The sequence below is a fragment of the Pinus tabuliformis genome, chromosome 9 (genome assembly GCF_031772625.1).
Source record: "Pinus tabuliformis cultivar Carrire ecotype Pingquan chromosome 9, CPIR1, whole genome shotgun sequence".
Lineage (NCBI taxonomy): Eukaryota > Viridiplantae > Streptophyta > Pinopsida > Pinales > Pinaceae > Pinus > Pinus tabuliformis.
In genome coordinates, this window is record NC_142307.1 from 515,069,075 (window position 1) to 515,081,025 (window position 11,951).

The following is an 11,951-nucleotide window of genomic DNA, read 5'->3' on the forward strand; positions in this document are numbered from 1 at the left end:
CCCTCAAGAGTCCAACCATGAAAATGACCAAGAAAGTACATAATATAGGCAATCTAACATCTTTCCTTGTCTCTAGGGGTCTAGCTCATCCTTCTAGGAGTTGTTTCAACCAATTCTAAACTGAGCACTAAAATCTAGGCAGTCAAAACAACTTGCCTCTATAAGCTAGGAAACCAATTCATTCATTAAATGTTTGCTATTTCATGAATGAATCTTCTAGAATAGGTAAATAAGTGTCATGTCAACATAAAAATACATTAATTACATAAAAGAGGGTGAAAAATCCCATCAAAAGTCAAAACTAGTAAAAGCTGGGCGAATCTATGAGTTGTAAGTGAAAAATTGTGAAATTTGCCTGATGGGTCGCGCGCCAAATCCTGACGGGTCGCGCGCCTTTGAGAGCACTTTTGGGGCACTTCCAGGTGTTCAAATGAGGCACGCGTAGGCTTGTTGGAAAGGTCTGTGAGTCTACTTTCTAACCCAACTGGAATTTCTGAATTTGGTTGTCATTTGCCCCTCCAAAATTGCAATCTCCCAAGACTGCTTTCTGTGTGTCAAAAATGTGGCAGAAAGTCATTTTTTGCTTGCTTTTTGACTTTCTGGAGGCCCAAAACTTCATAAAATCTCTTGGAAATGGGTGAGCATGTGTAACTTTTCATGAAAAATCCAGAAATGCTGAGTTTTCCCGGAACGGAGTTGCCAAATGAAAGGGTCGTGTGGGGGGTGAGACCCGTCAAGCGGAAAAACCTGTTTATGGCACAAAAAATTCACAAATGACAAAATTTTCTCCAAATTTCTTGAAATTTGGGCTAGGAGTCCCCAATCAAGTACCATGCTCATTCAAAGAGGCTTTGGCCAAAATTTGGAGTGGATCGGGCCTTTTCCGTCGTTTTAGTGCCTTGGCCAACCTCCTTGGATCTGGCGATTGTAATTTTGACATTTCTTTTAAACCATGACACCTGTGCAAAAAGTGAAGGAGGTTTTTCTTATTTCACATGTTTTGGACAAAAACCTCTCTCAGTTTTTCAAAATTCATCTTTTATTGCTCTGAAACATCATTTGAGTGAAACTTGCCCCGATGTGTGAAACAAGGAATTTTGTCGAAATGAAGCGAAATGAAGGGGATAAGGGGCTTCTAAATTCTTGGGGAAATTTTTGGAAGTAGGGAGGGATGTTAGGAAGCAGGGGAAAGTGGAATCTCAGGGATTGAGTGAGGGGAAGGGGTCCAAAAGGGCAAAACATAGGCCCAACCTAGAAAATTGCCAAGTTGTAGCTAGAAACTAAGGTTTGTGCAAAAATGAGGAATTTGGGGGATCTCAGTGATGGGAAGCATTTGGTAAGGTAATTTAAGGATAGGGGAAGGTGTATGAACATCAGGATACAAGTTTTGCCGATGATTTGACCGTCCAAGAGAAATTGCCCTCAAAACCCTAGGAGAGAAAAATGACCTTACCTAGGCGCAACTGAAGCATGGACAAGGTGTAAAAAAACTCATTAGACATTGAGATGATAATGAAAACCCTATGAATGATGATAGAATCAGCTGAATGATGACATGGACCGCCATTTGGACAACTTTAGAGGGAGTGAAAGCAAACCCTAGACCTAATGCCTAGTGACCAAATTTTGCTTGAAGACTCACTGAAATGACAAAATTTGACCTTGACACTCTAAGACCACTTTGTAAGAGCATATTTGATCGTTGGAGGAAGGCTGGAAAGGCTGACACTAACAGGAAGAAACATACTTTTTCTAAGAGTATTGTTCCCCCCTTCTACATGAGTGCTTACATAATGGACGTTATTTGTTTCACTTCTTATTTCCCATCCATGGAATGGAAATGGACCGTACAGGACCCTATGCCTACCCACATCTACCATAGCACTCTTTGGGAATCAAAATACCAACCCCATTTCTACAAAATTTGCAATGGTGTTATGTTATCAATTCACCAGCTTGTCTTTAATGAGAAATCCCCTAGGATTTCATGTGAAACCAATAATAACTTGTTATCAATTGGAATATGGTTTGGAAAGGAATCATTTACCTATATCCTAGTTTTCGACATTCTTGCACACCCACATGTATTTCCCCTATATGTTCCTGACAAGCTCCTCCACTAAGAAATAGCTTACTAGACTGTGGGTAATGAGTTATCTAAGTTGATGAAAGAAAATAAAAAGACCATGTGGCCTACCTTTCCCCTTCATTGTGGTTTCTATTCCCTTGATAATTTTGGGCATGCTACTATGGAAATTGATGAAATCCAACTTCTGAACTTTCCAGCGATCCCTAATAGGCAATATGACCCTAATGATACTACCAAGAATGTTACCATTTAGGAAAAAATCAAGAAGTTCACAAATGAACCTAATAAATTTGATGATTTGTTTGATTTAGCCTCTGACTTTGCAAAGTTTGAGAAACGTCCGGCAACACAAATGAGTCCCGAAGAATTGATTCAGTTTAATCAATACAGAACTAAAATGATTGTTCACTTGCCCACATATTTGTTAAAACTTAATCAGTTAAGCACAGAGCAGGACAAAGGAGCGATGGCATCACATATCCCAGATGTAGCTCATACAAAAGAGACAAAGACTTCTTCTTCTTCATAAATAGAGAATGTTATAACAGATAAGAAACTGGATGCAATTTGGGAGCAGCTTACTAAAGAGACTGACCCTAAAAATTTTCAAACTTCATTCCAGATGAAGATCACACTGACTTCTGAAGTCACAGAGAATACCTCATTCACTATTGAGGCTTCCAAGGAGCCTATGGACACCGATGATTTGGATATCATCCCAGTATTTTTGATCTCTAAGGTCGTTTTGAAAGTTGAGGAGATTCCTCCTCTTTATGTATTTTACAATCCAAAGCACAAAGCGGTGGTCAGCAAATAGAGGAAAAGGAGAAGAACTGAACAAAGCCAGGCCTTAGTCTCCAGTAATGCTTCCTTCCAAGTACTTTGGAAAGATGCTCAAGTCACTCCTGCTAAAGATCTAGGCAGGCTGTCACATTATGCAAGAGAATACTCCGATGCAACAATTGATAAAGCCTTTGAGGTGCAACAATTCCTAAAAGAGAAGGATGAAAAGATCAGGCAACTTGAACAAGGTTTAGAAAGCAAGAAACAAGGAATTACTCAACAATGGAAAGATCTACTTGCAAAACTACAAACAAGTTTTGACAGCCTAAAGATTCAATATGAATCTAATATAAAAAGTTGGGACTCTCAAATACAGGAGCTTCAATAGAATATTAAGCAATTAAAAGCGAATCCATAGATAGAAAAATTCAGGGAGGAAGCAGGAGAGTTGAACAACCTCCTTGCTCAAAAACAAGTTTCTTTTTATCAGAAACTGGCCATCATCCAAGACCTATCCCAATCAAGTGATTCAATTGTGAATCAATTTTTTGATTAGAGGACACACTCTAGAGAGGTCGAGGAGATGATTTTCGATTTCGTAGGCTAGCAGGATGGTTCTGAGGGTAGATCAATCGATCTCCCCAAAATCGAAAAATATTAGAAAGACATTGTTTTCCAAGAGTGGGAGATAAGGATCAAACATGTAGAGATGGCAATCTTCATTGCTAGAGAATATCAAATAATATCATGGAATCAATTAGCGACAACCTACTATAGGCTAACCTGGTTTCGGACTACCCTGAATATGCCTTTCCCGATGTAAAATTATTAACAAAGACTTGGCAGGAATCATCACAGAAGAAGGCTGAAGGAATTAACGTTCTGTCAAATATTGGCTTAGAATGCCATTGGAACTTCCTATTCAAACTCCATAGTCAATGGTTTATGTTGAGGTGTCTCTCAAATACAACCATTCATCTTCTTCTAGCACTCAACGATACACTATTCACTGCAAAAATGTGCATTAATCCTCATCATCCACCCGAATTGAAGTCAATGACAGACATATGTGAGCTTCGACAATGAATGGCAGAGCAGTTGTTGGCTTGGTGGGGCCTGACCCAAGTTCAACGTTAGTTATCCAAACAAATCCCTACACTATTGGCCCTTTCGGCATCAGCCCGCGGAGCACGAACTGAAGTCTCATCCAAAGAAATATGGGGGGAGGCTGGAACCAAGTTTCCACACCCTGAGATGGTCGTGATGTCGGTTTATTCCTTCTATTCTCACTTTCACGCAAGTCGCTAAGTTCTAAGGCTCTATCAGACTACCCCTTTCTTTTTCCCTTCAGTACATCCGCGAAGGGGTACAATTGACCTTCGTGTAACCCTAACCTATGGTTCAGGTACTTTCACGTTTCTAGGGCAGTGTATCGTGCAGATTCCCAAATTACCTTAAGTATCTTAATTATCTTATTAAAAAACCCCAATTAGCGCCGCGTAAACAAATATTCTTACTTGCGTTCAATTAACCAACGTAATTACACACATTCGCACATCACTTAAGCTTTGTAAATGAAATTCATACACAATAAGATAAGATGCATTAACAGGAAACAAAGACACATAATTTGTAGAATGCTTCTCTTTATTGATATCTTCAGATAATTACTGACTCTATCAGCCCTGCGCACACAGTTGTATGGGTCCGCGTACTCAGCTACAGATGTCTAACCTAGGCCTCTACGCACTTAGTTGTAGAGCCTCTACCTATGCTATGACCCGAAACTTAGACTTCTCTCCTTATCACTCAAGACTTATTACTTCAAAACCATGACTGTGACTCCTTAGAGCTTACTTATTTAGCTCTTTTTTTACAATTCCATGGTTCACAAACCATGGGTAGATCTCTACAACCAACTTTACTTTACAAAATAAGGGTAGACAACCCTTTATGACTCATGACACCTTCACGCTCCACGACCACAAAATGCAGAGCCTTTACAACTTTATTACAAAATTCAACCCAAAACATGGGCTTTTAGCCCCAAAATTGTCCTTTAGGGATCCCGTTCCCAACAAGCCCCCAACACAAACATCGGCACTCGCCCTCAAGTCACTCAGCAAGTGCAGAGATCTTAGCACGAAGACCCCCCAGCTCGACCTGGATGACCGTAATCTTGGCAGTGCATTGTGTGGCCGCCTGCTTCGCATCTTCAACCATCTGCTCAGTCACTGCTCTTGAACTTTCGGCTTGAAGCTTTTGCTGAGTTTCTTGTAGATTCGTAAGCTTTCCTTCAATAGAGGTTGTGACCGTGTAAGCCTCATCCAGCCAGGGCTTCAATCATGCCTTCAACACTGCTTCCTTGTGCAGCACTGCATCCACATGTTCTTTCAGCTGCATGGCCTCCTGGAGCTTTGCTAGTCTCTGTGTGAGCGCGACAGTTTGCACTGTGCTTTTGACTTCATCATAGTGTTGCTACAGCTCGCATGCTTCTTTCTCTAGTCACTATACATTTAGGTCCTCCTGTAATCTTTTCAGGACCTCGAACAACTGCTCAAAGAGTTGTGTGCAGTCCACTACAACACTATCAACTGCTGTTATTTCCTCTATGACAGCAATCGCCCACTACTCCTTTACTTCTGGCGGGGTTGAAGGCTGGCCCTTCAACTGTAACTCAGTGATATGCAGGTTCAACTCCAACTCAACCCTCGCCATTTTTGTACGTGTGTCGTTCACCCCTGTAGCCAACTTGCGGATGCACACCTCAACTGGTTCTTCCTTAGGAATGGCCAACTCTGGGACCATTCGGCATGCCTTCTCAACGACCTGAATTATACACTTGTTTTGGTTAGTCACCTCGTTCACAACAGTGATGGAAAAGTCTTGTTGTAATGCCATCTGCTCATTGTTAATCCACCTCTCACTAATCACCAAGTGGGCGTGGTGCTCACGGGCCCTCAACTCCGCAATCACTCCATCCTACAAGAGGTGGAGTGCTTCACCAGGGAGCATTGTCAGATTCAACCTTACTCCCTTGAGGGCACTGATAGTGGGCCTGTCAACTTCATTCTCCATGGTCAGTGCTCCATCAAGCAGCACTATCGTGCCGGAGGCCTTCACACACAGTATCTTGGCAACTTCTGACGTGCTGATAGCAAGGTTGGTGGACACCGTGCCAGCCTATGATGCGTGGGTCTACATCTTCAGCAGACCTATCTAGATAGCCCCCAATACTAGTTGTTTTTGTTGCTCAAACTGTTGTAAGGCCTCCGCAGTCACATCTCACCCCATGTCACCGATGTCGTGTAAGTCGCACTCTGTGAGGGTGATTGGGTCTGTTAGTGTCAGTCTTTCCAGCCTTCCTACAGTGATCAAATGTGCTCTTACAAAGTGATTTTGAAGTGTCAAGGTCAAATTTTTTCATTTCAGTGAGTCTTCAAGCAAAATTTGGTCACTAGGCATTAGGCCTAGGGTTTGCCCAAATGTCAGTCTATGTCATCATTCAGCTGAGTGTATCATCATTCAGAGGTTTGTCATCGTCATGTCAGTGTCTAATGGGTCATTTTACACCGTGTTCATGCTTCAGTTGTGCCTAGGCAAGGTCATTTCCTTCTCCTAGGGTTTTGAAAGCTAATTTTTCTTGGATGGTCAAATCACTGGCAAAACTTGTTTCCTGATGTTCATACACCTTCCCCTATCCTTAAAATACCTTATCAAACACTTCTCATCCCTTAGATCCGCCAAATTCCTCATTTTTGCGCAAACCCTAGTTTCTAGCTACAACCTAGCAATTTTCTAGGTTGGGCCTGTGTTTTGCCCTTTTGGACCTCTTCCCCTCACTCAATCTCTGAGATTCCACTTTCCCCTGCTTCCTAACATCCCTCCCTACTTCCAAAAATTTCCCCAAGAATTTAGAAGCCCCCTATCCCCTTCATTTCGCTCCATTTCGACAAAATTCCTTGTTTCACACATCGGGACAAGTCGCACTCAAAAGCTGTTTCAGAGAAATCAAAGATGAATTTTGGAAAAATGAGAGAGGTTTTTGTCCATAACATACCAAGGAAGAAAAAACTCCTTCACTTTTTACACAGGTGTCATGGTTTGAGAGAAATGTCAAAAATACCGGCGAGAACGAAGGTGCTCCAATGACGATTGGCCAAAGCACAAAAACGAAGGAAAACGCCCGATCCACTCCAAATTTTGGCCAAAGCCTCTTTGACTGAGCATGGTACTTGATTGGGGACTCCCAGCCCAAATTTCAAAAAATTTGGAGAAAATTTTGTCATTTGTGAATTTTTTGTGCAATTTACAGGTTTTGGCTTCTCAAGGGGTCTCACCCCCGGTGAGACCCTTTGTCCTCGTAGCTCCGTTCTGCAAAAACTCAGCATTGATGGATTTTTCATGCAAAGTTACATATGCCCATGGATTATCTTGAGTTTTTATGGGGTTTTGGGCCTCCAAAAGGTCAAAATACAGCCAAATTTTGACTTTCTGCCCCTTTTTTGAGCTGCAGAAGTAGTCTTGGGAGAATTGACTTTTGAATGGGCAAATGACCTCCAAATCCAAAAATTCTGGTTGGGTTGGAAATTATCCTCAGATACCTTTCCAACGAGCTATCCTGCTCCTCATTCTGACACCGGGAAGGCCTCCAAACAGGGCTCCAAAGTGCGCGACCCTTTCAGCTGGATGTGCGCGACCCCTTGGGAAATTTTTGCCAGATTTGACCAGTTCAGCCCAGAAATTGCAGTTCAGCTCCAGTTTGACTTGCTGAGGTCGATGGTGGTCCTTTTGACTGTACTTGTGGCACTTTTTAGATACTTTTACTATTGTTTTACTCTTCTAGAAGTTTCTCTCATGTAAAAGGGTAAAATTGACTGTATGAACTGGTTTCCAAGTTTTTAGAGGCAAGTGGTTTTGACTGCCTATTTTGTAGTGCTTAGTTTAGAGGTTGTTCAAACAGCTCCTAGGAAGGGGAGCTCGACCCCTAGAGGTGGGGAAAGAGGTTAGATCATCTATATTATGCACTCTTTTACTCATTTTCATGGTTGGACTCTTGAGGGAGAAAGCTATCATTGTATTATTCACTTGTATCTCTGCAATTTTTGGCTAAGGAGGACCAGGGTTTTGCAGTCATCTTTGGGATTCTTGTGGACTCATTGTGTTGATGGTGTGTCTCTTCATGTTATTGTAAGCTTTGTTATGTGATTCATTTCCTTTCTATACTGCTGCATATTAAACAAATGAAGTGATAAAGTTAGAATCCATGCTTGCCATGCTCTGCTTTCAAATTTGTTTAATTTTTATGTTTTCTGCTGCCTAAAGAGAATTCAAATCCATTGTTTGCTCTCTTTAGCCTTCTTATCTTTCTTCCTGATCATCCATTTCAGCTAAAGACATCAATACAAGCTCCTACCTTGCCCCAAAGATCCCCCTGCAGAAACTGTGTCAAATCCCCGCACCCTAAATTGCAGCTCCTCAATTTGCCACCAAAACCCCCAAAAAACCCCAAATCAACCTTCCTAATCAGTTTACTAGCCTAATATCAGTGTTTCCTTGTTGGTCATCTCATTCCATTTGAAAATCTACCGAGATTGACTGGAGAGAGCCTTCTCCTGCCCCGTAGGGCTAGCTACGAGGCTGAATGGTTTGATGTTGCCTTGAGATTTGCCTTCCTCAGCCTAGGGTGAAATTTCAAGCGCTAACAGGGGCCAGCGATGTTTTAGTGGCCTTGGCTTTCTTCCTGGACCCTCCTTTCTCCTACTCCCTTAGATGCTTGATGCGGGCAAATTTCGCCTATGGGTTTGCGTCGTGCTGCTCCGTCTACTTGTTCGTCTGTTCCTCTGTCTTAGGTGAAGGCAACCTCACGCCTTTGTCAGAGCCCCGCTCTGTTCCACCTATTTGCTTCTACGTACATCGCACTCCGCCTAGGCCTTCTCAACAGCCTCCTTTTCCCTCTTCTCGGCCAGCTGTGTCATCTCAAGCTTGGCCTCCTCCTTCTTGGCCTCCTCCTTCTTGCACTAAGCGGTGGAATTGCTTCCTCCCACCACCAAGTCTACTGTAGTGCACCATTATGTCGTCCATCGATCAGGTACTGCATCAATGGCATCATCCATTGCCAAGTAAAGCAAGTCATTCCATGTTTGCGCAGGGTCCTTCCAGGCCCTGATGCACACATGGTGAGAATATGCTTTAAACTCTGTGTAGCCCTGCAGGTTTTCGTACACTGTAGGTGACAATAACAGTTTTCGATTAATGGCCATGCAGATTTTCATCTCCATCAAGATCCAGAAGATCTTGTTTTCCTTGATGCGTTGCACATCCTTGGTCACCCACAGTGAAGCACACTTCGCTGCTTCTAGTAGGTCTGGCATGACCGAAAGGAATTGACTGTCCTCTGGTAGCTCCCATGCTACCAGCATAATAGACAGCAAGAGCCATGAGTAGTTGAAGATCTTGCTGAGCTCCTGTGCCTCATGGCAGTTCGCAAGGAACTCACTGTGTAGATAGTCTGCCTAGTTGAACTGGACTCCTTCAGCCCACTAGGCTGCTAACGCAACGACAGGTGCCAAAATCTCATCGGCACGACACTTCCTCATCACCTTCCCTGCTAAAATCTGCGTAGCCACCTTTACAGCAGGGTCACAGATGCTAGATATGGCATATCCATGCAGCTTTTTCACCAGCTTAAACTTCTCCTTCATGGCCTCCGCAAGGGCCTGCTCACCTCCTTTTTCACCAAATATCATGGTTGGATTCTCTCCTGTGTAAGGCAACCACGTAATCCTATGGATCAATCTGTTAATGATGGGTATTGACTCCTCTAGCCATAGACACCCATCATGCACCAAGCACAATAGTTGCTTGATGACAAATATTGTAACTGGGGTGCGGTTGTAGTGCGGCACCCATAGCAGGTTGAGAAAACATGCCTTGTCTACTCTTCTAAGCCACCTCCACGGCTTCAATGCGGTCATTCTGGTGGTTGTATCGATAATGCGATGCATCAATTGCTCGGTCACCAAGTGTGGGAACTTCTCATGGTCAGCCAAGTCCTAGTCTTCAAGTTTTAACAGAGGGACCCCCCCCAAGCGCAGTCCTTCAAAAACAATTTCATTCGGCGGCAGAGAAGTTTACAAGGGGACCTTGCTCTCATTGATATCTTTCGATGCCTTGGTCTTTCCCTTTTATAGAGGGATGTACTCAAGCAATCGAGTGATAAGGTCAACACCCTAGGCTTCAACTTCCTCCATGTCTATTCCCACTCCCTCATCATCCATCGGGATGTCTTCAATTTCTTCTTCCTCTGGCTCTAGATTGATGGCTTTGCCCTTATCCTGTGAGGTGGGCTTTAGTGGGTTTCTTCTCGATGATGCACACAACGATATGGCATGTTGCTTTCCCTTCTTATCCTTCGCACTCTCCTTGGTTGGGGTCAGCTTTGGTCTTGGCATCCTTGGCGATTTGGGGACTTCCGCTAATACTTCGGAAACCTATGGAGTAATTGCTTTGGCTTCCATCTCAATTTCCGGCACCGACTTCTCTATTTCGGTATCTATAGCTTCTGTGGGTTCAGACATAACGCTTTCCAACAGTGCTTGTGACGTCTCTGGTAAGTTCACAAATGCTGGACTCGCTATCAGAGCCTCAAATAATTCTCGGTTCATGTGCGCTTGAGAGCTCAACAACTTAATTCTCAAAATGCCAAGTGTTTTTCGCTTGGCAGCCACCTATAATTTATAGGGAATTTTGAATTCAAATCCGACCGTTCCCCCTAAATTTGGTTCACTAATGCAGGATTGGTGATAGATTCTCAAGTATCAAACCCATAAATTTCGTCTCAAATGTTGGTCGCCCACTCCATTTGGTCGCATTTCTACCGTAAAATCATGAACAACGACTTTAACAGTCACTTTCTGGCTGACCTGTGCAATTTCTCCATGGGTAGCACAACTCCCTTCGCACTATCGTGAACCCTATGACACTTCCTTGCTTCGCACAATCCTCCAATCGCGCAGCCCCCCAACCTGGGCAGTGTATTTTATAGTCCCGCACCTTCTTTCAGCTACCTGGAGCGCTAAGGTTGTGCTACCTGCATATAGTCACATGGCCAGACCACCGGTGTATGGCTTCAATTGACTGCCATTCACCTTCATTGGAAGGGATCTCCATTCAATTTTACCAACTAAACCAGTCCTCCATTAGTAATCTCCTTAATGACATAGGGCCCTAACCAGTGCATTCTGAACTTCCCTAGAAATTTATCAAACTTACTGTCATATAACAAAACTAGGTCATTTACCTTAAAGGTGCATAGCTTAATGTATCGATCTTGCCATGCTTTTTCACGCTACTTCTGGACCTATTGGTGAAATCCAGCTAGAAGTGTTTCTTCCACAAGCTCAGCCAGCTGCACGAGCCTCTCCTCTAGGGCCCCATAATCCATCATACCCGTGAGTGCCACTATGCATAGACTACCCACAATGTATTCCATGGGCATCATTACTTCAACACCATATACAAGCCTAAAGGGTGTTTGTCCAGTAAATTTCTTGCATGTCGTCCGATAGGCCCATTGTACTACGAGTATGCGTAGGTCCTAATCACTTCACTGAGCGTTGCAAACCTTGGTCAGCACATTCTCCAGCACTTTATTGAATGCTTCCACCGTCTCGTTAATGTGCAGGTGATAAGGCATGCTCTTCTGGTGATATACCTGAAATTCCTCCGCCAGTGCATTGATCGTCTCATTCAGAAAGTGCGTACTAAAATCACTCATCAAAATCTTTGGACACCCAAATCGTGTCAGTACATACTCAAGAGGAAATTTGTAGTGATCACACCTATACAATCCTTCACAAGCTGTGCCTCCGCCCATCGATTCAAATACTCCGTCGCGGTGATAATGTACCTCACACCTATCTTCTTTCCTTGGGGCTGAATGGGTCCCACAAAATATATTGCCCATTTTTCAAAGGGTTATAACATCATCTGTGGATTTAGAGGCAACTCATCCCTCCATAATGGCCTGCCAGTCCTTTGACACACATCACACACTTTGCAATATGATTTTGAGTCC